The following is a 22,328-nucleotide window of genomic DNA, read 5'->3' as shown; positions in this document are numbered from 1 at the left end:
TCTCTGAGAATCCCCCAAAGGACCAGAATATCCCATCCTCAGAAACGCACCATCTCTGAATGGAGCCACAAAGTCTGTAGGATCGTCTCTCGTTTCATCCCCAAACTGTAAAGCCACCCTGATCTGTTCAGACGAGAACTGTACTATCTGATTGTTAACTGTTGCACGCATAACCAGGGGCTCGACTCGACAGTCATATTCCACTGTCTGCCAGAAGTCTTCTATGTTTGGCAATGAGATAGGCAGTGTTGTAGTAATAGCGTGGAAGATACGCGAGCGGAGTAGAAATGTGATGATCTCGCGGAAATCATCAACACCGCTCGCATCCGGGTCCAATGTGATGTACATGTTATGCCCCGGGAAAAACTTTCGGTTGTTGTCTCCACCTTCATCACCACCTGCACCACCTGCTCCAGCAACAGCTGCCATTTCTGCAACAAACAGTCTAAGTTAGAGAATCGTCGAGGCAAATCACAAGTTCGCCTGTTACCATGAGCGAAGTTATGATTTATTCTGTATAGGCGAAGTTAGAGGTGGGGCGAAGTTGGGAACAACTTCGCCTCAACTTGAACTTCGCCTAATAAATGTTAAGTAAAAAGGGCCAGGCGAAGTTAATGATAACTTCGCCTAACGACAACTTCGCCTCATATACTGTTACATAATTAATTATCAGGCGAATTAAACCTCAGGCGAAGTTAAGAATAACTTCGCCTAAACCGTAAGTTCGCCTGAATATGAATCGGCAACAGTTAGACGTTCAATACGAAGTGATTTCGATCAATTTGGAGATTGCGGATCTCGTAAAACATGTTTTTAAGACGATCTAGACGATCAAGTTGATTACGACCACGTAATAACAGGTTTGAAAATCGGGTGTTGAGGTTTCGAAAGACCGAGGGCACGAAACGGGTGGAAACGACATTTGATTTACATCAATGACAGTGATTATACGAAACAACAACCCTACACACCTTTAAATCGGATTAGAACTGAGGAAAAATAACACAGATGATTCGATGCAATAAGTTCGCTTATGGTTACAGGAAGATAAGTTCGCCGGATTTTGAAAATAATAACAAGTCTGACCTAAAATTTCCTTTATATAGGGTCAAAGTTATACAGGCGAAGTTATGGATAACTTCGCCTATTGCAGGCGAAGTTATGGATAAGTTCGCCGGTATTCAACTTTACAAAAAAAACCCCTATAATTTGAACAATTTGCAATTAAGTTTTAAAACATCCTTTAAAGCGTTAAATGATACGATCAAGACTAAGTAACCAGGTATTAAATCATACAACTACATAAGTAGAAAAAATTTTAAAAATAAAGTACACGGGATCAAATTTCAGTCTCGACAGGGACTACTATGTTTTAGAAAAGATCCGAACAGGAATCATACTAATTAAGTGACTGTCACACAGATCCATGTTCAGCTGTATTATGACATAAAGAAACAGGTTGTAAGCAGGTAAATAACTTAGAATGGTTTTCATTGCTTCTGTGATACGGGTTAGGTTCAATTAAGCTCAAAACTTAAATGGGCAACACCTCAGAGATTGTGATGTCTCCTATCTATTCTCAAAGCGTATTTAGCTTTCCCCAAGTCACCCCGAGTTGACCTCGACCCGTAGTGTCTGATTAAATATTAAGTACTCTTCGATCTTTAGACTCTTCTTCCTGTTCTCTTTCTCACATCTTGATTGAGAAGTATTAACCTTATAAGCTCTAGAATGTCTCAGTAACATTTTTTTTTTAAGTATTTACACAGTTTCAGAGTCGTAAACAACTGCAAGTCCCGAATCTGGATCACTGCAGTTTCTTGACACGCTATCTTCATGGGAATCAGAACACTCACGGGCTCGTGTATGACTGGGTAATCGCTTTTCTGCCTATCTTTCGGAAAGATATATATGGAGATATGCACAACTCTTAAGGAGTTTCCACATAAAATCGAGGAGATTTAGCTAGTATCACTTCTACTTTTACGCACCATAAAAAGCTACCATGACATACAATGACTGTTCTAAAGTCTTTTAGGCCTAATAACTTCACTAGTTAAGCACACATAATCAGTATATCTATCACTTTCCAAGGTTGGATCAATTTTCTGTTAAACATAGTAAAGGAACTTCTTACGAAGTAGTAGACTTGAAAAATAATTTCATCTCCAAAAAAAAATTTTAACTTCTATCGCCCCGATCAAGTCGAAGTCTTCAGGTAAACGGCTATCCTGAAGATCCAATGGATCAACTGGACTGACCACATACGAGTATGTGTCCTTCTAACTAAGTATGAACGACTAATTTTCAGCGAAAGAATAAAAACATATCATAAACCGCCCCGGTCACTTTCAGTCATCTGGTTAATGGCTATCCTCATATTCTACAAGTAGAAATGAGGGCCAAACATATCCGAAGATATGTCCTTCAAACTGAGGCAACCGACATAATTCTAAGCGATAGTGAGTTTTTTTTTTTTTTTTTTTTTTTTTTTTTTTTTTTTTTTTTTTTTTTTTAAACAAAGACAAAAAAACACGGTTACTCGGGATTGATCATCCCATTCAGCTCAACAAGGTTTTGAAAACGAGTTTTGTCAAACGCTTTAGTAAACAAATCAGCGAAATTATCTAACGTATCAACCTTTTCGAGCACAATCAATTTCTTCTCGGCACAATCCCGTATAAAAGGATGACGGATGTCAATGTGTTTAGTTTTGCTATGATTTACGGGATTGTTAGTTACTGAGATAGCAGCAGTGTTATCAATGCAAATAGGAGTATGAGTGAAATTCAGACCATAATCGCGCAATTGATGTTGTATCCAAAGAACCTGGGAGCAGCAGTTCGATGCTGCCATGTATTCTGCTTCACAGGTAGAAATGGCGACTGAGGTCTGCTTCTTGCACTGCCATGACACTAATCTGCCTCCAAGAAACTGACATCCACCTGTTGTTGACTTCCGATTCTGATTGCATCCTCCATAATCAGAATCTGTGTAGGCGACTAACTCCAAGTCTCCTCCTTTCGTGTACCACAACCTTAGCTTAGGCTTGCCATTGAGATATCGCAATATCCTCTTCACACCCTTCATGTGAGATTCCTTTGGGTTTGCCTGAAAGCGAGCACAAAGACAAACTGCAAACATAATATCAGGTCTAGATGCAGTCAAGTACATTAAAGAACCTATGATTGCCCGATATTGGGTGGGGTCCACGTCTGCATCACTGTCGGAATCAGCACCCAATTTATGGTTGACGCAAACTGGAGTATCAAATGGAGTGCTGTCCTCCATCTTGAAGTGTTTGAGAACGTCATGGACATACTTAGTCTGATGAATGAATATCCCATCTTTCTTCTGATCAACCTGCAGTCCTAAAAAGAAAGTTAGTTCACCCATAGCACTCATTTCAAACCTCTTTTTCATGACGGCTTCAAATTCCTGACACATGGCGACTTTTGATGCAGCGAAGATGATGTCGTCCACGTAGACTTGAACCAGAAGAAAGTCTCTTCCATTTCTCTTAATGAACAGTGTACTATCTATCCTTCCCCTTTCAAATTCATTCTCAAGCAAGTAATCGGATAAAGTTGAGTACCAGGCACGAGGGGCCTGATGTAGCCCATATAGCGCTTTACTTAGCTTGTACACGTGATCAGGAAAGTCTGGGTCAGTAAAACCCGGAGGTTGCTCAACGTACACTACCTCATCGACTTTACCGTTAAGAAACGCACTCTTCACGTCTAACTGGAACACCTTCATCTCCTAGTGTGCAGCAAATGCCAAAAACAATCGAATCGCTTCTAATCTCGCCACAGGAGCAAACACTTCATTGTAGTCGATCCCCTCTTGCTGATTAAAACCCTTTACAACCAGCCTCGCCTTGTTCCTGATAATTATCCCTTTTTTATCTCTCTTGCATTTGTAAACCCATTTTGTGCCAATCGCATGCACATTTTTCGGTTTTGCAACCAAATTCCATATCTCCATCTTCTTGAACTGGGCTAACTCTTCTTGCATGGCTTCAACCCACGAGCTGTCCTTGAGAGCCATTTGATAGTTCTTTGGTTCAATCTGGCTGATGAAGCAGGTGTACAAGCATTCGTTAATGATGCCTGTATCTTTAATGCTTGTGTAAACACAGGTGTGCTCATTCAAGCTTTGTCTTGTTTGTACACCGTCGGACAGATCACCTATCACGTTCTCCAAAGGGTGATTTTTGTGAACTCTCGTAGTCGGAACCGAACTGACTTGCAGATTGTCTTCCAGGTTCGAAGGTAGCTCATCAATGGGTGATTGTTGTTGATAGTGAAACGGATTGAAGAATTCCTCTTCAGTAGAGGCAGCAGGGGTATCGACAGCATTTGACGAGGAAGGTTGACATTCATCGTACAGCGGTCTTTGCACAAAATTGTCTTCCTCATCATAAAGCATCTTCGTAGCTATTCTCTCATCAACTTCTGCACAATCCAAGTAAGGCATGTTAAAAGATTTAAAAAGCCTATCATAGTCGAAAGCCCCAGCGGGTCCCGTGCTTGGTATTGGTGATTTGTAACTTGTGATGTCAGTGTTACACACCACCTCAACCTTGCTGGTCGATAGATTAAAGACTCGTCTGTTGGGAGTCCCAACAACATATCCGACTAAAATACCTTCGTCGGCTATTTCACCAAATTTTGAGTTCGTCTTTAATATCGAACACGGGGACCCGAATGGTTCGAGACCACTCAAGTTAGGCTTTCTCCCATGCATAAGTTCATAACATGTTTTATTCAATCTTTTAACAGTTAACACTCTATTAAGGATATAACAGGCTGTTGCAACAGCTTCAGCCCAGAACACCACAGGAAGTTTCGAATCAGCCAGCATGGTTCTGGCTCCTTCAATTAACGTTCTGTTCTTCCTCTCAGCCACCCCATTTTGTTGCGGAGTATACGGGGCGCTGTACTGGTGGTCTATCCCTTTCTGTAAGCAGAAGATCTCCATCTGATAGTTTTTGAACTCTGTCCCATTGTCAATCCTGATGTATTTAACCTTTTTCCCCATAATATTCTCAACCTTGGTAATCAAATTTATTACCATCTGAACCGTTTCATCCTTTGTCTTCAGGAAATATACCCAAGAATATCGAGAGAAATCATCAGTGATCACCAAACAGTATGATGTTCCACCTAGGCTTTTTACATTCACGGGACCGAAGAGATCCATGTGAAGTAGGTCTAGGGTACTGACTATTGAATTAACCTTCTTGGTGTGATGGGATTTCTTGTGTTGCTTTCCCTTTTTGCACGATAAGCATTGGTCTTCAAAGTTGAAATTTTTTAAGGGAACACCCAGCACCAGCCCATTCTTGACAATGTAGTTCATTTTCCGAAGATGAATATGCCCCATTCTTCGATGCCATAACTCGGACTCCGATTCAGTTGCTTTTGACAGAAGACACGATTCTTCTGTTGCCATCTCAGTCGACCTCATGTCCATAACATACGTATTCTTTTCCCTTGGAGCCTTCATTACTATCCAATCCTCTGGTATCTTGAAACCAGGATACAGTACGATCGCTTCATTCTTGGTAAAGTGCACAGTGTAATCTTTGTCACAGATCTGCGATACACTCAGCAGATTATGCTTCAGTTCTTCAACGAAATTCACTTTCTCTAACGTCATTTTACCATTAGTCACCGTCCCAATTCCAGTAATCCTTCCACCACTCTCTCCAGCAAAACTAACTCTTCCTCCCTGAACAGGTTTCCATTCGTGTAACAAATTCTTGTTACCCGTTATGTGTCGGGAACAGCCGCTATCCACAACCCATAGATTGTTTGCAGCCCTGTTCAACTGTTCCTGCATGATTAAAGCAGAGGATTAAAATCTGGGGACCCAAGACCTATTGGTCTTGGGTCGATACATCCCGTACTTTGGCTGTCCAAAGTTAGTAATAGTATGATTTCTGTAAGTCCTAAAAGGATACCTTCTTGTAGATTGACTATGAGGCCATCCGAACCTTCGTGAATTAAATGAATTATTACTAATGGTTTGGTTGTTAACAGGGAAAAACTGAGATCGATTTCTTTGAAAACCTGGATTAGTCCAATATCTGAACTTTGATGAATTTTCATTTTTACAATTATAGTAATTACCGTTAGTTCTATTCTCAGTTTTTGAAGGCCTCATACCTCTGAATCTCTACTTCAGAGGGCAATCAACAATCAGGTGTCCTAATTGATTGCATCTGAAACAACTCATGTGTTCAACTTTCGTATCAATAGTTGTTTTAGATGTTGAGGCTGCATTACTGCCCGTTTGTCTAACATATGGTGGGACATACGGGTTTAGTGGAGAATTCTTTTCAGTTGGTTTATGTTCCTCTCCACGTTTTGGTAACACTGCCTCTTCTTTTGTCTCACTCGACTCGGATGACTTGTCCGAATTTGATGAGATAGGACTAGGAACAGAAATCTTAACATTAGAAACAGGCTTACTCGTTTCGCCTTTACTAACTTCTGGATCTTTAATCGTAACCTTAACCGGAACTGTCTGGCCAATTTCAACATCAACGGATTTCTGATTACTAGGATCATAAGTGTAGTTATGATTATAAGGTGGTGGAACTTCATTATAACCAATTCCTCCCCTTTTAACTGGGGAACGTTGATCACTTACAAGGTGATCAAGTATAGCAGAGGAATTTCTAAATTGCTCAAGCTTTCTGTTAAATTCCACCACTTTCACCTGGTGATCAGCTATCTGTTTATCCCTTTCAGCTATTAGTTTGGTTTTCTCTTCTAACACTTCATAGCTAAGATCAATTACTTGTATTTTTTCAGCTAGACTGGCTTTAAGACTTCTGATATCTTTCTCACTAGCTTTTATTTTTACCTTGTAACTATTTTCTCTAGCTTTAGTGTAATGATGATCTTCTTTTAATGTTTTAAATTGAGCATCTAAACTAACAAACTGATCAGTTATTGTTTTCAATTGTTCAGACAGATTTTCACATTTCGTACAAGGGAGTTTAGTACTTACCTCGGAGAGCTGATCTGTCACTTCTGCCATGTAAGCTTGATTTTCTCCAGTTAGTTTCTCACTTCCTGCAGTTTCGATGTTTGCCAAATTGGCCTGTTCGAACACTTCCTCAACATGCAGATTCCAATTGTATTCCCCGTTCTGTCTGGATATCATCGCCCTATTCTCACTACTTCCACCACTCTGTTGTGTAGACCTGTTCTGACTACGTTCAACTCTGTCATTTGTGCATTCTTTAGTAAAGTGGCCATTCTGTTGACAGTTGTAACACCGAACCTTTGACTTATCAAAACCTGGTCTTTCACCAACAAACTTTCTACCAGTCTTCTTCATAAACCTTTTAACCCTTCTTACAATCATCGCCATCTGCCACTGCAGATCCATCTCTTCCAGATCATCAGCATCAATCTGATCATAGTCTTCGTCTAAAGTTGCAGGATCAACAATCTTGCCTTTAATGTAATTTTCATACGAAGCAATGAAAGATGCATAGAGAGCAAACTGCTGTTCAGCAGATTTAACACTCATGGGCATCTGAGAGTAGTTGTTGTTCGGAACACTTGAAGAGAAACTACCCTTGGTTGCTTGAGGTTTAGAAGCATTTGTACCACCAGCTACAAAACACACATCACCATCCATGTTGAGAGTTACATGACCTTCATGTGTTGAGTTAGCGGCCGAGTCTCCCTTAGAGTAGTACGCAGATGATTCTGACTTCGAACTTGAACTTGAATTAACTTTCGCACCATACATTCCCGGATCCTGAACCTGATCAGTTGGTGTCTCTTTTCGAACCATGTTAAGTTCAAAAGTTCGTAGTTTGTTGACTGCTGTTTCCAAGTCATAGTCGGCAAACTCTTTGTCTTCTATTATCAAGACAGTGTACATCTCCCATTTCGGTGGGAGAGCATCAAGGAGTTTTTCCACGATCTCCTCTTCTTTGTAAGCAATGGAATAATTGCTGAGTTCGGTCATCAGGTGATAATATCTCGTGATGATATCATCAAGTGATTCATTCTTCAAATACTTGAACACCGAGAATTGGGTTTTGAGTAGTTTAATCTTGGATGCACGAATCCCCACATTACCTTCAAATCGGTTTTCAAGTGCTTCCCATGGCTCTCTAGCGGTTTTATACTTCCTGAAGGTGTAAAGAATCTCTTGTGGAAGAGCCATTGTAATCGCAGCATGAGCTTTGCTTTCAGCCTCATACATCTTCTTTTCTTCCTCTTCCATCTTGTTGTATTTCTTAATCTGTTCACGACCCTCATACAGAGCAGTTGGTGGAATGTATCCATCTTGAATGCACACCCACATCTTAGCATCTTGGTATTTAACATACTGCTCAAACCGATCCTTCCAAGCCACAAAATCAGTACCCTTTAGCATCTTCGGTGCCTTAGTAGCTGAACCCGCTTCCACTTCCATATTCACCAGTTCCGTAATATTTATTGAAGTCATCTTTTACGAAACGAAAACACAAAGAAACCCGAAAAATAAAAATTTTATTCTTAACAGTACTGTAGGCGAAGTTGTGGATAACTTCGCTTAAGTCTTAACTTCGCTTGAATTCTTAACTTCGCTCTTCTTTTTAAATTCGCCTGATTTGGCGAAGTTGTGAGGTAGGCGAAGTTGTGGATAACTTCGCTTAACCTTATATCTTCGCCTAAACCCTACAAACAGTAGTGGCAACTTCGCCTGATGAACACGACGATTTTGCAGGTTTGATTTTGACGTTTTGCGAGGTATGCGAAGGTGTAATGGGTTGTTTTTGATGGTGGGAGGTGAGTAGGACACAAAAACTCGGTAAACTCGTCCCGCGAATAGTCGAACGAAATGATTTCTACACCCGCGTGATAATCCCTAACCACACAATCTCGAGCAAAAGCTCTGATACCAATTGTAGGTTCCCAGCCGGATCTACACGGAATATCTCGTTCTACGTAGGTGCGGAATCCCTACGTAAGACATTATGAGCGTAGAAGACGATACACGTTAACACGATCAAACACACGTTACAATAAACAAAGACACGTTGTCTTGCAACTGGAAACACGTGATTCACTGATCACCGATTACACAAAACTGAATAACTCGTAAACTAAAACTCTAACTCGTCTCTTGATCTAGCCGTAACCTAGCAGTTTATATAACACGACAACTTCGCCTAGCATGTTTAGGCGAAGTTGTCCCAAACTTCGCTTGTTCCACAAGTTCGCCTATATCAGCGAACTTGTGAGAACTTCGCTTACATCCAAATACAAATCCAACTAACTCGATTACAGACACTAGACTCTGAACTACTGACATCATGTACCAACATTGAGGTTGGGTAACAGCAAAATTTCGGTAGTTGGTTTTGGGTTTCTTGTTGTTGTTGTTGTTATGTCGGGAAGAGTTGGAGTAGTTGATGGCTTGTGGTGCGGGTTCAACCTTGGCTAGTGGTGCGGGCTCGGGCTTGGCTTTCTCACTCGGTTTCTTGAGTGTTAGAGTGCCCGCCTTCACATGATTTTTGGATAGCGCGCCGGCTAAAGTGATGGCGTCCTCAAGATTAACGGGTTTTCTACTCATGACGGAGTCATGGATTAGCATCGGTAAACCCCCATTGTATTTGTCAATTCCACATTCGGTTGGGGTAACCAAATGAGGAACAAGGATGCTCAAATCATGGAAGTGGAGTGAGTAAGTGGCGTTATCACCACTTTCTTGTTTTAGGTTCCAAAATTCTTCCTCAAGCTTTTGGAGCTCGTGTTTTGGACATAATTTCTTCATCATGAGTGCTTGTAAATGTAAAAATTGGTTGAGATTATTGATACTACAGTAAACTAGGTTGAGTCTAGTTTCTAAAGAATATAAAATTGTAATTTTTGGACAAGTAAAGGTTAACTTTTATGATTTTACAAAAACGTTGTGCAAAGCTGAGCTGTTAGACCTGCTGTTAGGTTGTTTTGTAAATGTTATATCTCATGAACTACGAGACCAATTGGGTTGGTTCTACTTCTGGAAGTTGGCTCATTGAGTTAGGAACCTAACCCAAGTGGTCTCGCATTTATTGGATTTTTCGTTTAACGGAAATTTCAAATAACATTCTGTTGTGCATGAATTTGACTGTTATGAGTTTGCTGTAATGATTTGATGATTGTGAGAAACCTATGTGGAATAAAAATATAATAAAATATGTTCTGGAAACCTAAGACATATATGCTTTTGTGATGATTTTTGGTAAATTAATTGTGATTCTATGATCGGTGAGATAGTACAATCTTTCAAGTAGGATTTCTGTCTCGGTGAAACTAGCTGCTGAATTTGGTGAAAATGCATGAAACATGATACTTGCTATATAATTGATATGTTTTGACCAAATTACCCTTGCGGGGAATAATTGCAAATTGATTGTCATGATTTGACCAAATTGCCCTCATGGGGAATAATTGCTAGCTAATTGTTATGTGTTGACCAAATTGCCCTTACGGGGAGTAATTGCTAGTGATGTACTTTATGAATACATGACACGTAAATAATTGCTTACACATGTAACGTATCACAAATACCTTTGTTAAAGTCACACACGATTCACAAACGAAACACGAAACATGTTATGTGCATAGGTATTATGTGCCGGGTCTAGAGACTCGATAATATTCCGACACTTAGAAAAATCTCTTTGTTGTTTTAGAACGCTAGAGAGAGAGTTTTTCTGTGACGCGCATCTTGGTGAATTATTTTGGGAATACTTCGCAAACAGTGAGTTTCACTTTCCCCTTTTAAACTTTTTAAACGCTTTTCACTTGGTGGAGATAACATACTCCGAAACGCATTTAAGATTTTGTTAATATAGATTATATATCACTTGTAAAGACTAAGTGGCAAACGCAATAACTAAAGTCCTTCATAACATCGAACCGGTTAATATTTGGATAATAGCGAGTCACTGTTGAGTAGTACTACTGGGTTTGACAAACCCCACCCAACGCTAAACTCGACTAGAGGTCGAGTGGGTGTAATCTTGGCTAAACACATACCATGGTCTGGATGACCTGGTGGCAAGGCAAATGATAAACAGTCAGCCTCGGTGTCGAACACTTAGTGATACTTGTTTTATAGGCTAGCTACCTATAGATATATAATTGACATAACACTATCTGGGAATGCAAAACGCTGTAACGCAAAAAGCTTAACGCAAAACGCTGAACGCAAACGCTAAACACTTTATTTTATATAAACTTGTGAACTCACCAACCTTGTGTTGACACTTTTAGTATGTTATTCTCAGGTAGCCGAGGCGGGCGCGCGGTTTAGGAACATGCATTGCTTGAAACACTTTTAACTATGCAAACTTATTTTTAACTGTTATCATTGGGTTTTAAGTCGTCCTGCGTGACGTAACATTGTTTTCTATGGTTTTACGCTTCCGCATTTAATTACTTGTAAACGTTTTCATGGTTTTGAAACTTTGTTTTATGGTTTGATTATAACTAATGATTCCGATCATGTTAGTTCACACCCTCTGACGGTAAAACTCCGTTAGTGGATTTTGAGGGTGTGACATCTTTATATCTAAATCTTGTTATAATCACTCCAGACACATCAGATCTGAGCATTCTGTTTTCAGATCTGATTATTATGAAACTTTTTTTAAAGAAACTGATTTTTTTAATTTCTCAAAATGTCTGGATATGAGGAACAAGAGGTGTCTACTAACAAGATACCAAGGTTGTATGGACAGGAAAATTTTATCAAATGGAAGGTACTCTTTGAAGCAGCCGTATGCTACAATGATATTGATATATGGAACTCCATCAAGAATGGTCCACAAACTGATGTTGAAGAATGTGCAAATGCTACTGCAACTGCTGCTGTAAATAAAAAATGAGAAAGGTGGATGACAAAGCCTTAGCTATGATTAAGCTAGGTTTGTCTTGGGAGATTCTAACCAAGGTGGTTCATCACACAACAGCCAAGCAAATGTATGATGCCATCCTTGAAATGTATGAAGGGAATACTGAACTAAAGAACATAAAGAAGCGAAGATTGAAGCAACAGTTGGAAAGGTTCAAGTATAGGGATGGAGAAAGGTTGAAATCAATACTAGAACGTTTTCTAAGTATTGTGAATGAGTTGAGGACAACTGATTATGTAATGACTAACTTTGATTTGAATACAAAGTTACTCAACTCAATGCCAAAAGAATGGTATACTGCTTGCAAATTCATCCTTCAGAAGCAAAATTTCAATTCATTGAAATTGGATGATGTGGTATGCTTTCTTCAGGCTGCAGAACTTGTAATGATCAAGAGTGAGATGATTAAGGAAGATAGACCATGCTTCAATGTTTCAAATGTATTGATTGCACCCATGGGAAATCTGTCTACCAAGAACCAACAACAAATTCCCATTATTGTAGAACCAGCTGAACATAATGTTGTTAATCCAAAATCTTTCATTGGAGGTAGCACAAGTAATCAAAGAAATCAGCAGAGGTTCAATGTGCAACTGATTGATGATACTGATTCTGCCTCTATGTCAAGTGGAAATGTTCCTAATACTGGAACAGGAAATGGTCAAAGCAATGAAACACAAGCCTTGTTGTCTATGTTTACTGAGTCATATAATGCATTTGTTGCAAAGAACCTAATTCACACAAGTGTGGTATAAGATGATTTGGAACAAATTGATGCAGATGACTTGGAAGACATGGATTTGAAGTGGCAAGCTACCATGTTGGGTTTGAGAAGTAAAAGGCTGTATAACAGAACTGGTAGGTCACTGGTTTCTAGTCCTAATGACAAGATTGGATTTGACAAGTCAAAATCAATATGCTACAATTGTCAGCAACCTGGTCATTTTGCAAGGGAATGCAATCAACCAAGAAACTTTCAAATGAATCAATTCCAGAATCAACAACCAGGAAGTCAGCATCAATATCAACAAAATCAACCAAGAGGTCAGCAGCATTACCAACAAAATCAGCCAAGATTCAACAACAACAGCAATCAAATGAACAACTTCAATAACAACAACAATTACAACCCAAACTTCAACAACTTTCAGCCTCAAAAGAATAATCAACAACAAAGTATGAAACAGACTCAAGGTTTTTAAATGAACAACATTCAAAACCTTCAAGCAGCTCAAAATGTTCCAAACAACACTGTTCCAGCAAATCAAAATCAGATCAGAAATCAAGGAAATGTGGCAGTGACTACACAACATGAAGGAAATTTTGATTTGAGCAATCGTGAAGAGGACATTGCAGATGATATCAGGAGAGCAAATGTGGCATTCATGGCCATAATTGAGAAAGAAAAGGGATCATCATCTCAGGTACACTCTGCTCCTACAGTTGATTTAAATGAACTTATCATCGAATTGAAAACAAAAGTAGGCAAGCTGGAAAGTGAGTGTTTTAGAAAACAAAGTATCATCAATGATCAGTGATGAAAATATTCAAAGCCTTGAAGATGATTGCATGATCATTTACAGATCTCAAACCAGATACACCACTGAGATTGATGGATTAAAGAAGATGTTGGTTGAAGAAAAGGTGCAAAACACAAGACTGAAGGTTGAAACTGAATTTCTGAAGAATTTGGTCTCAACAGGAAACATATGTGGTATACTGAATTAGGTGAAAGAACAAGACAAATACAAAACAGTTCCACCTCCATTCAACAACAACTTTATGCCAAAAGTTGACAAAGAGAAAAGAGATGCATACTTACAACAATTCAAAGATGTCTTTCAAGACAAGGAAGAATTTGTTGATTTGTACAAAAAGGTAGAAGTGAATGAAGAAGGAGAGTTTGTGATTAAGAAAGAAGTAAAAGAGGATAAGTCAATTGGAGTTCAAGTCTCTGAGGATGACTTTGATTCAGTTGAGTTGGATCAAGATGATTTGAGTGATTTGAGTGATCAAATTACTGAAAAGGAAATCAAAGCTGCTGAAAGAGGAAGAAAATATAAGAAACCTGAATCTGTTGATAAACTTCCAAAGTATCCACCAGTCCCACCAAGATTAAAGAAACAGAATGATAAAATGAAAAGAGAACATGTTTCTTTTGATATTTGTGAAAGGAGGAAGATAAACTACAATGCAGTCAGACCACCAAGCAAGGCTGTATTGGGTAGGATAAAGCAGAACAACAAGAAGAAGATAGTGACTGAAAAGGTTGATACAGAAAATTTTATCCCAGTTTATCCAATCTTTTCTAGTCATGAGGTGTTGGATGTTGGAGAAGTGGAAACTATGGAAGAATATGAGAAAAGACAGTCAAGGGTTAGAGAAAACAGTGATGAAGAACCTATGATTATGGAGAAAATTGTCTTTGTCAAAAGCAAATTTGAAAGACAAGACATCAAAATTGAGGAATTTGTTCCTTTTTCAATTGATTTTGATGGCTTAAAGAATCAGAAGACTCTAGGAGTCAAGACACCTAAGCCAAGTGAAAGATACAAGAAACCAAAAGAACATGAAGCCTTCAAGGGCAAGGTTTGGTGCAAAAGGTGTGATGAATATGGTCACTGTGACAATCGTCAATTTCAGGTTAACTCCGTTAACTCAACTCCCTCAATTCAAACTTAAGATCATTGAATCTATAACGCACACCTCATTACATTTAAACTAGGGTTTAAATGACGCTTAACACTTACTACACGTGTAGTCTTTCGGGAATTGCACCGAAACGCAAACGAGTTGACACAAACGATTGGTGAATAAACGAAAAAACGTCAAAACAGTAATTATGTGATAAATATGTGTTAGACTTATGTGCTATGTGATAACATCGTTATAAACACTAACTCAAGATGTAAACAAGTTAGTTTAAGCTAGATAAGTAATACATAGAAGTGGAGGGGCCAAAGTGTAACATGTAGTATTATAAATAATAATAATAATAAACCCTAACTTATTATTATTCTCCCCACACAAATCCCGATCGGAAGCCCCCCCCCCCCCCCCTTGGCTCCTTGGCTGCCGTCACTTATACACACACATACAACTAGGATTTCAAGCTTTTGATTGAAGATTAAGGTGCTAGGAAGGTATAATCGACTATCCTATGCATCCTTTATACTTGATTTTGATGTTTAATGGGTTAATTGAAAACCCTAGATGGCCGATTCTATGTGTGTATGAAATTAATATGATTGATGATGATTTGATAACTAGATTGGATATTGTTACATGTTAATTGTTGTGTCTTTGAATTGAGTTCAAACAAAAACCCTAATCATGTATGTAATGTGTAATTGATGTGCATGGATATTGTTTATGGAGTCTAGAGTGTTATATGAATGCATGATGGTCCATAGATAGTTAATATGTTGAGTTTGGATGCAAACAGTTTCTGGACAGATTGTGTTATTGATGTTTAATTGACTGTAACGAAGTGTAAATGTGAAAATTGGTTGAGATTATTGATACTACAGTAAACTAGGTTGAGTCTAGTTTCTAAAAAATATAAATTTGCAATTTTTGGACGTGTAGAAGTTAACTTTTATGATTTTACAAAAACGTTGTGCAAAGCTGAGCTGTTAGACCTGCTGTTAGGTTGTTTTGTAAATGTTATATCTCATGAACTACGAGACCAATTGGGTTGGTTCCACTTCTGGAAGTTGACTTATTGAGTTAGGAACCTAACCCAAGTGGTCTTGCATTTATTGTATTTTTCGTTTAACGGGAATTTCAAATAACATTATGCTGCGCATGAATTTGACTGTTATGAGTTTGTTGTAATGATTTGATGATTGTGAGAAACCTATGTGGAATAAAAATATAATAAAATATGTTCTGGAAACCTAAGACATATATGCTTTTGTGATGATTTTTGGTAAATTAATTGTGATGCTATGATCAGTGAGATAGTACAATCTTTCAAGTAGAACTTCTGTCTCGGTGAAACTAGCTGCTGAATTTGGTGAAAATGCATGAAACATGATACTTGCTATATAATTGTTATGTTTTGATCAAATTGCCCTTGCGGGGAATAATTGCTAATTGATTGTCATGATTTGACCAAATTACCCTCGTGGGGAATAATGACTAGTTAATTGTTATGTGTTGACCAAATTGCCCTTACGGGGAGTAATTGCTAGTGATGTACTTTATGAATACATGACACGAAAATACTTGCTTACACATGTAATGTATCACAACTACACTTGTTAAAGTCACACACGATCCACAAACGAAACACGAAACATGTTATGTGCATAGGTATTATGTGCCGGGTCTAGAGACTCGATAATATTCCGACACTTAGAAAAATCTCTTTGTTGTTTTAGAACGCTAGAGAGAGTTTTTCTGTGACGCGCATCTTGGTGATTTAATTTGGGAATTTCTTCACAAACAGTGAGTTTCACTTTCCCCTTTTAAACTTTTTAAACGCTTTTCACTTGGGGGAGATAACATACTCCGAAAACGCATTTAAGATTTTGTTAACATAGATTATATATCACTTGTAAAGACTAAGTGGCAAACGCAATAACTAAAGTCCTTCATAACATCGAACCGGTTAATATTTGGATAATAGCGAGTCACTGTTGAGTAGTACTACTGGGTTTGACAAACCCCACCCAACGCTAAACTCGACTGGAGGTCGAGTGGGTGTAATCTTGGCTAAACACATACCATGGTCTGGATGACCTGGTGGCAAGGCAAATGATAAACAGTCAGCTTCGGTGTCGAACACTTAGTGATACTTGTTTTATATGCTAGCTACCTATAGATATATAATTGACATAACACTATCTGGTAACGCAAAACGCTGTAACGCAAAACGCTTAACGCAAAACGCTGAACGCAAACGCTAAACATTTATTTTTATATAAACTTGTGAACTCACCAACCTTGTGTTGACACTTTTAGTATGTTATTCTCAGGTAGCCAAGGCGGGCGCGCGGTTTAGGAACATGCATTGCTTGAAACATTTTTAATTATGCAAACTTATTTTAAACTGTGATCATTGGGTTTTAAGTCGTCCTGCGTGACGTAACATTGTTTTCTATGGTTTTATGCTTCCGCATTTAATTACTCGTAAACGTTTTCAAGGTTTTGAAACTTTGTTTTATGGTTTGATTATAACTAATGATTCCGATCCTGTTAGTTCACACCCTCTGACGGTAAAACGCCGTTAGTGGATTTTGAGGGTGTGACAGTCACCACACAGATTCATGTAATGAAAGATCCAAATTCAAACCATTTCATGTACCAGATGGAACAAAGTATGGCCAAGACTTTGTCCTGTACAAACAGAAGTATAATGAATATCTGGGAAAAGGAAAGGTGTGTGGAAATGAAACCATGAACAAAGAGAAGAAGAAATCTGAAAAGGAGACAAGGATTGAAAAGAAAGTGGCTGAACTAGCAAGAAGAAGTAAATCTCCTAAGAAGCATGAGAAATTGACCAAAAAGAACTATCAGTCTGTGAGAATCAAGCAAGATACTCAATCAGTCAAATCTGATAGCTCTCAAGGTTCATCAAGCAGTGAGAAGACAAGAAGAAAAGATACACATACAAGAAATAAACCAACAGAACTCACTGGTGATGAGAAGTGTCTATTAAGACATGGATATGAACCACATGGTTTCCTTTGGAAACCCAAGACTGAGAGTAAGCTTGAGCAAGTTGATGATGTGAGAGACTACTCTGAGAAGAAGGACTATGTGATAAAGGAGTATGCCACTGACTCAGATGAATACCACTGTCCAACCTCACTTGTCAAAACTCCAAGAGAGTGTGGTTATGGAACTGATCATTCAGACAACTTAGAATTGGCTTATGAAGATCCTAAACCAACAACACTTACTTCCCAAGCTGTGACTGAAACTGAATCTGATGAGCTGCAAGTTGATAAGGCTTGCACTTCATCACTTAACTAATCAAACTTTCTTTGTATGTGCAGGAACAGTCCACTCCTCTAAATGACATATGGTATATGGATAGTGGTTGTTCTAGGCACATGACTTGTGACAAGAGATCTCTTGTCAATTATGAAGAGAAGTATGAAGGTCCAGTAGCTTTCGGGAGTGATGAGAATGGTGGAACGATTGTTGGAATAGGAATCTTAACAAATGGGAAAGTCTCATTTGATAATGCATTTCATGTTGAAGGTCTTCAGTACAATCTGCTGAGTATATCACAAATGTGTGATAAGGGTTACAAAGTCACTTTTGATGATTCACACTGTTTCATTTTAAAACCTGAGTTTGTAATTCCACCTGAAATGATTATGATGATGGCACCAAGAAATGGTAACTTGTATGAATTGAATATGAAAGAATCTATTTCAAGAGGAGGTGCATGTTTTGTTTCCAAAGCCATTGAAAATGAGTCAAAATTGTGGCACAAGAAATTATGTCACGTGAACTTAAAGAACATGAATAGACTTGTCAAAGGTGAGCATGTCATAGGCTTACCAACAAGAGAATTCAAGTTGGAAGATCATTATGATTCATGTCAAAAGGGAAAGCAACACAAATATACTCATAAACCAAAGCTCATCAACTCAATTGATCAAGTACTTGAATTACTTCACATGGATCTCTTTGGTCCTGTGAGTGTACCAAGTATTGGGAAGAAAAGATATTGTCTGGTGATCATTGATGACTATTCAAGATACACTTGGGTTTATTTCCTAAGTACCAAGGATGAGACTACAGAGTTGATTAAAGGTTGTGTAACCATGATTGAGAACAAGTTGAATAAGACAGTCAAGATGATCAGAAGTGACAATGGCACTGAGTTCAAGAATGGAGTTATGCAAGAATTCTGTGAAGCAAAAGAAATACAACAACAATTCTCAGCTCCTAGAACTCTTGAATAAAATGGTGTAGCAGAAAGAAGAAACAGAACACTTATTGAAGCTGCAAGAAACATGTTAGCAGATGCTAATCTGCCTGTCACTTTTTGGGCTGAAGCTATAAATACAGCCTACTATGTTCAGAATAGGGTACTTGTCAACAAAAGGCTTAACAAAACTCCATATGAAATATTTCACAACAGAAAGCCTTACATTAAGTTTTTCAAGCCCTTTGGATGCAAATGTTTTCTACTGAACACTAGAGACTATTTGAACAAGTTTCAAACAAAGTCCCTGGATTGTTTCTTTGTTGGATATTCTACACACTCAAAAGCCTACAGAGTCTATGTAAAAGATCACTTGAGTGTAATAGAATCTTCTAACATCATTTTTAATGAGAATCAATTCAATATAGTTGATGGTGCAGCATGGCTGTTTGATCATGAGAAGTTAATAAGGTCTTTCAAGATTTATCCTAAAGACTTTGATGAATCTCTCTACAAGACCAGTGAATTTTAAGAGAAAAGGAAGAAGTCACTGGACTTGGAAGAATTATGGAAGAAGGTTGCTGAAAAGGAAAAGGAATATACATTTTTGAAGAACTCCTCATGTGATATTGGTGAACCTAATCAAGAAAACAATCACAATATTGAACATGATCATACAGAGAACAATCAAGACAATCATTATGTACAGGATAATCAAGTTCAGAATGAGGGTGACACAAGCAACCAAACAAGTAGAGAAGAAGCTGCATCTACAGCAAGATTTCAAGATCTATTTCAAAGATTGAACTTAGAAAATAATGGTGCATCTACTTCAAGCCAACATAATGATGAAGCACCAGAATTTCATGATGCAGAGACTGATTTGATCATTCAAGAACCAGAACTCAACGAGTCAAATCTTGACACAACTGTGTCTACAGATATGATTGTTCAAACTCCTTATATGGAAAAGAATCATCCTTCTGAAAACATCATTGGTGATTTGCATGAAAGAGTTACAAGAAGTCATTCTGAAATTGAAAACATTTGTCTTTACTCTTGTTTTCTATCCCAAATAGAACAACAGAACATAGCACAAGATTTAAAAGATAATAGTTGGGTGGAAGCAATGCAAGAGGAATTGGCACAATTTAGAGATCTGCATGTGTGGGATCTTGTTGATAAGCCATTTGACATATATGCAATTGGAACCAAATGGGTGTTCAGAAACAAAAGGGATGAAAGGGGTTTAGTGATTAAGAATAAAGCTAGACTTGTAGCACTGAGATGTCTTCAAGAAGAAGGAATAGACTTTGAGGAAGTTTTTGCACCAGTTGCAAGACTTGAAGCTATCAGGATTTTTCTTACATATGCTGCCTCATAGAACATTAAAGTATTCCAGCTTGATGTTAAGTCTGCATTTCTAAATGGAAATATTGATGAATAGGTGTATGTTGCTCAACCTCCAGGTTTTGAAGATCCAATGTATCCAAACATGGTGTATAAGTTAAACAAATCCCTTTATGGATTGCATCAGGCTCCTAGAGCATGGTATGATGAGCTGTCAAATCATCTTCTTGAAAATGGTTTCAAAAGAGGAGCCATTGACAAGACACTCTTCTACAAAAGAAAGGGATCAGACTTGCTTCTAGTACAAGTGTATGTAGATGACATCATCTTTGGTTCTACAAATGAACAAATGTGTATGGAGTTTGAAGGGGTAATGAAGTCCAAATACAACATGAGTTCTATGAGAGAAATGAACTTCTTTCTAGGATTGCAAGTTCCAAAGAAGGCTGAGGGGATTTTCATTCATCAAAACAAATATGTGCAGGACATCTTGAACAAGTTCAACTGTCAAGAGTACAAGACTGCTTCAACTCCAATGGACATCAAAGAAAAGATGATTGCAGATGAAAAGGGGGAGCCTATAGATGAACATGAATATAGAGCCAAAATTGGATCTCTGATGTATTTGACTGCAACAAGACCAGATATCATGTTTGCTGTATGTGTGTGTGCTAGATTCCAATCAAGTCCAAAAGTCTCCCACATGAATGCTGTTAAAAGAATATTCAGATATTTGAAGGGAAGACCGGACTTAAGGATTTGGTATCCAAAGAATCAAGCTTTGGATCTGATTGCATATACAGACAGTGACTATGATGGCTGCAACATGAGCAGAAAGTCAACCTCAGGTGGATGTCAATTTTTGGGTGAAAGGCTAGTGTCATGGCAATGTAAAAAGCAGACTACAATTTCAATCTCTACTGCAGAAGCTGAATATGTTGCTGCATCTGCCTGCTGTGCACAAGTTCTATGGATTCAAAATCAGATGCTGGACTATGGTTTGAATTTCTTGAACACTCCTATTCTTATTGACAATAATGCTGCATATTTTACTGTTAAAAATCCTGTTCAACATTCCAAAACTAAGTACATTCAAATCAGACATCATTTCATCAGAGACTGCAGTGAAAAAGGTTTGATTGAAATGCAAAGGGTTGATACAAGTGACAATTTGGCTGACCTATTCACCAAACCACTTGATAGAACCAGGTTCAACTTTCTTCTAAAAGCCCTGGGAATGATCAACTCTGATTAAATCTGATTAAGGGTGTGTGCCTGGTTGTGTGTCTCTCTGTGATAACTGATTATTTTATTAGAGATTAAACATATTGAATGTTGATTGAATATGTTTTGAATATGTTTCAACTGAATGTTGATTGAATATGTTTTGAATATGTTTCAATAGAATGTTGATTGAATATGTTTTGAATATATTTCAACTGAATGTTGATTGAATATGTTTTGAATATGTTTCAACTGAATGTTGATTGAATATGTTTTGAATATGTTTCAACTGAATGTTGATTGAATATGTTTTGAATATGTTTCAACTGAATGTTGATTGAATATGTTTTGAATATGTTTCAACTGAATGTTGATTGAATATGTTTTGAATATGTCACAAGTTTGAAGTTAACTGATAGGTGCTTATATAAATATCTGTGCAATTTGTTTGAAATTGATGTTATTTTTTGACTATCAAGTTAACTAATCTGATGTTAATGATAAGTAGTTTGATATGTTTGGGTGATATTGAATGCTTATTGTAGGTTCCTGAACGCGGATCGTACACGGGAAATCTCTAACAACGCAGGTGCGGAATCCCTGCGTATATAGGTACGAGTGTAGATATTGTAGAGATTGAATACACGAACAATGAACACGAGCTATAAGGTAAACACGTTATATTGAATAACTAAACACGTGACAGTAAGTCACTGTTACAGAGAACAAAACGAAACAAAGCGTAACCAAAAACCCTAACTCACGTTCTCTTCTGTTTCGGCTGAAACAGTGTATTTAAACACGACAACTTCGCCACTGGCGAAGTTGTCAGTAACCTCGCTAAATCAGCAAGTTCGCCATAGCGAACTTGCTGATAACTTCGCTAGTTTACAAAACAAAACATAAACAAACCATTAACTATATTACAGACTCGATAACAAA

Source organism: Bidens hawaiensis, unplaced genomic scaffold, assembly GCF_021521415.1.
Source record: "Bidens hawaiensis isolate Kalapana, Puna unplaced genomic scaffold, B.hawaiensis_p1.1 tig00000670_1, whole genome shotgun sequence".
Lineage (NCBI taxonomy): Eukaryota > Viridiplantae > Streptophyta > Magnoliopsida > Asterales > Asteraceae > Bidens > Bidens hawaiensis.
Note: the sequence above shows the minus strand (reverse complement) of the source record.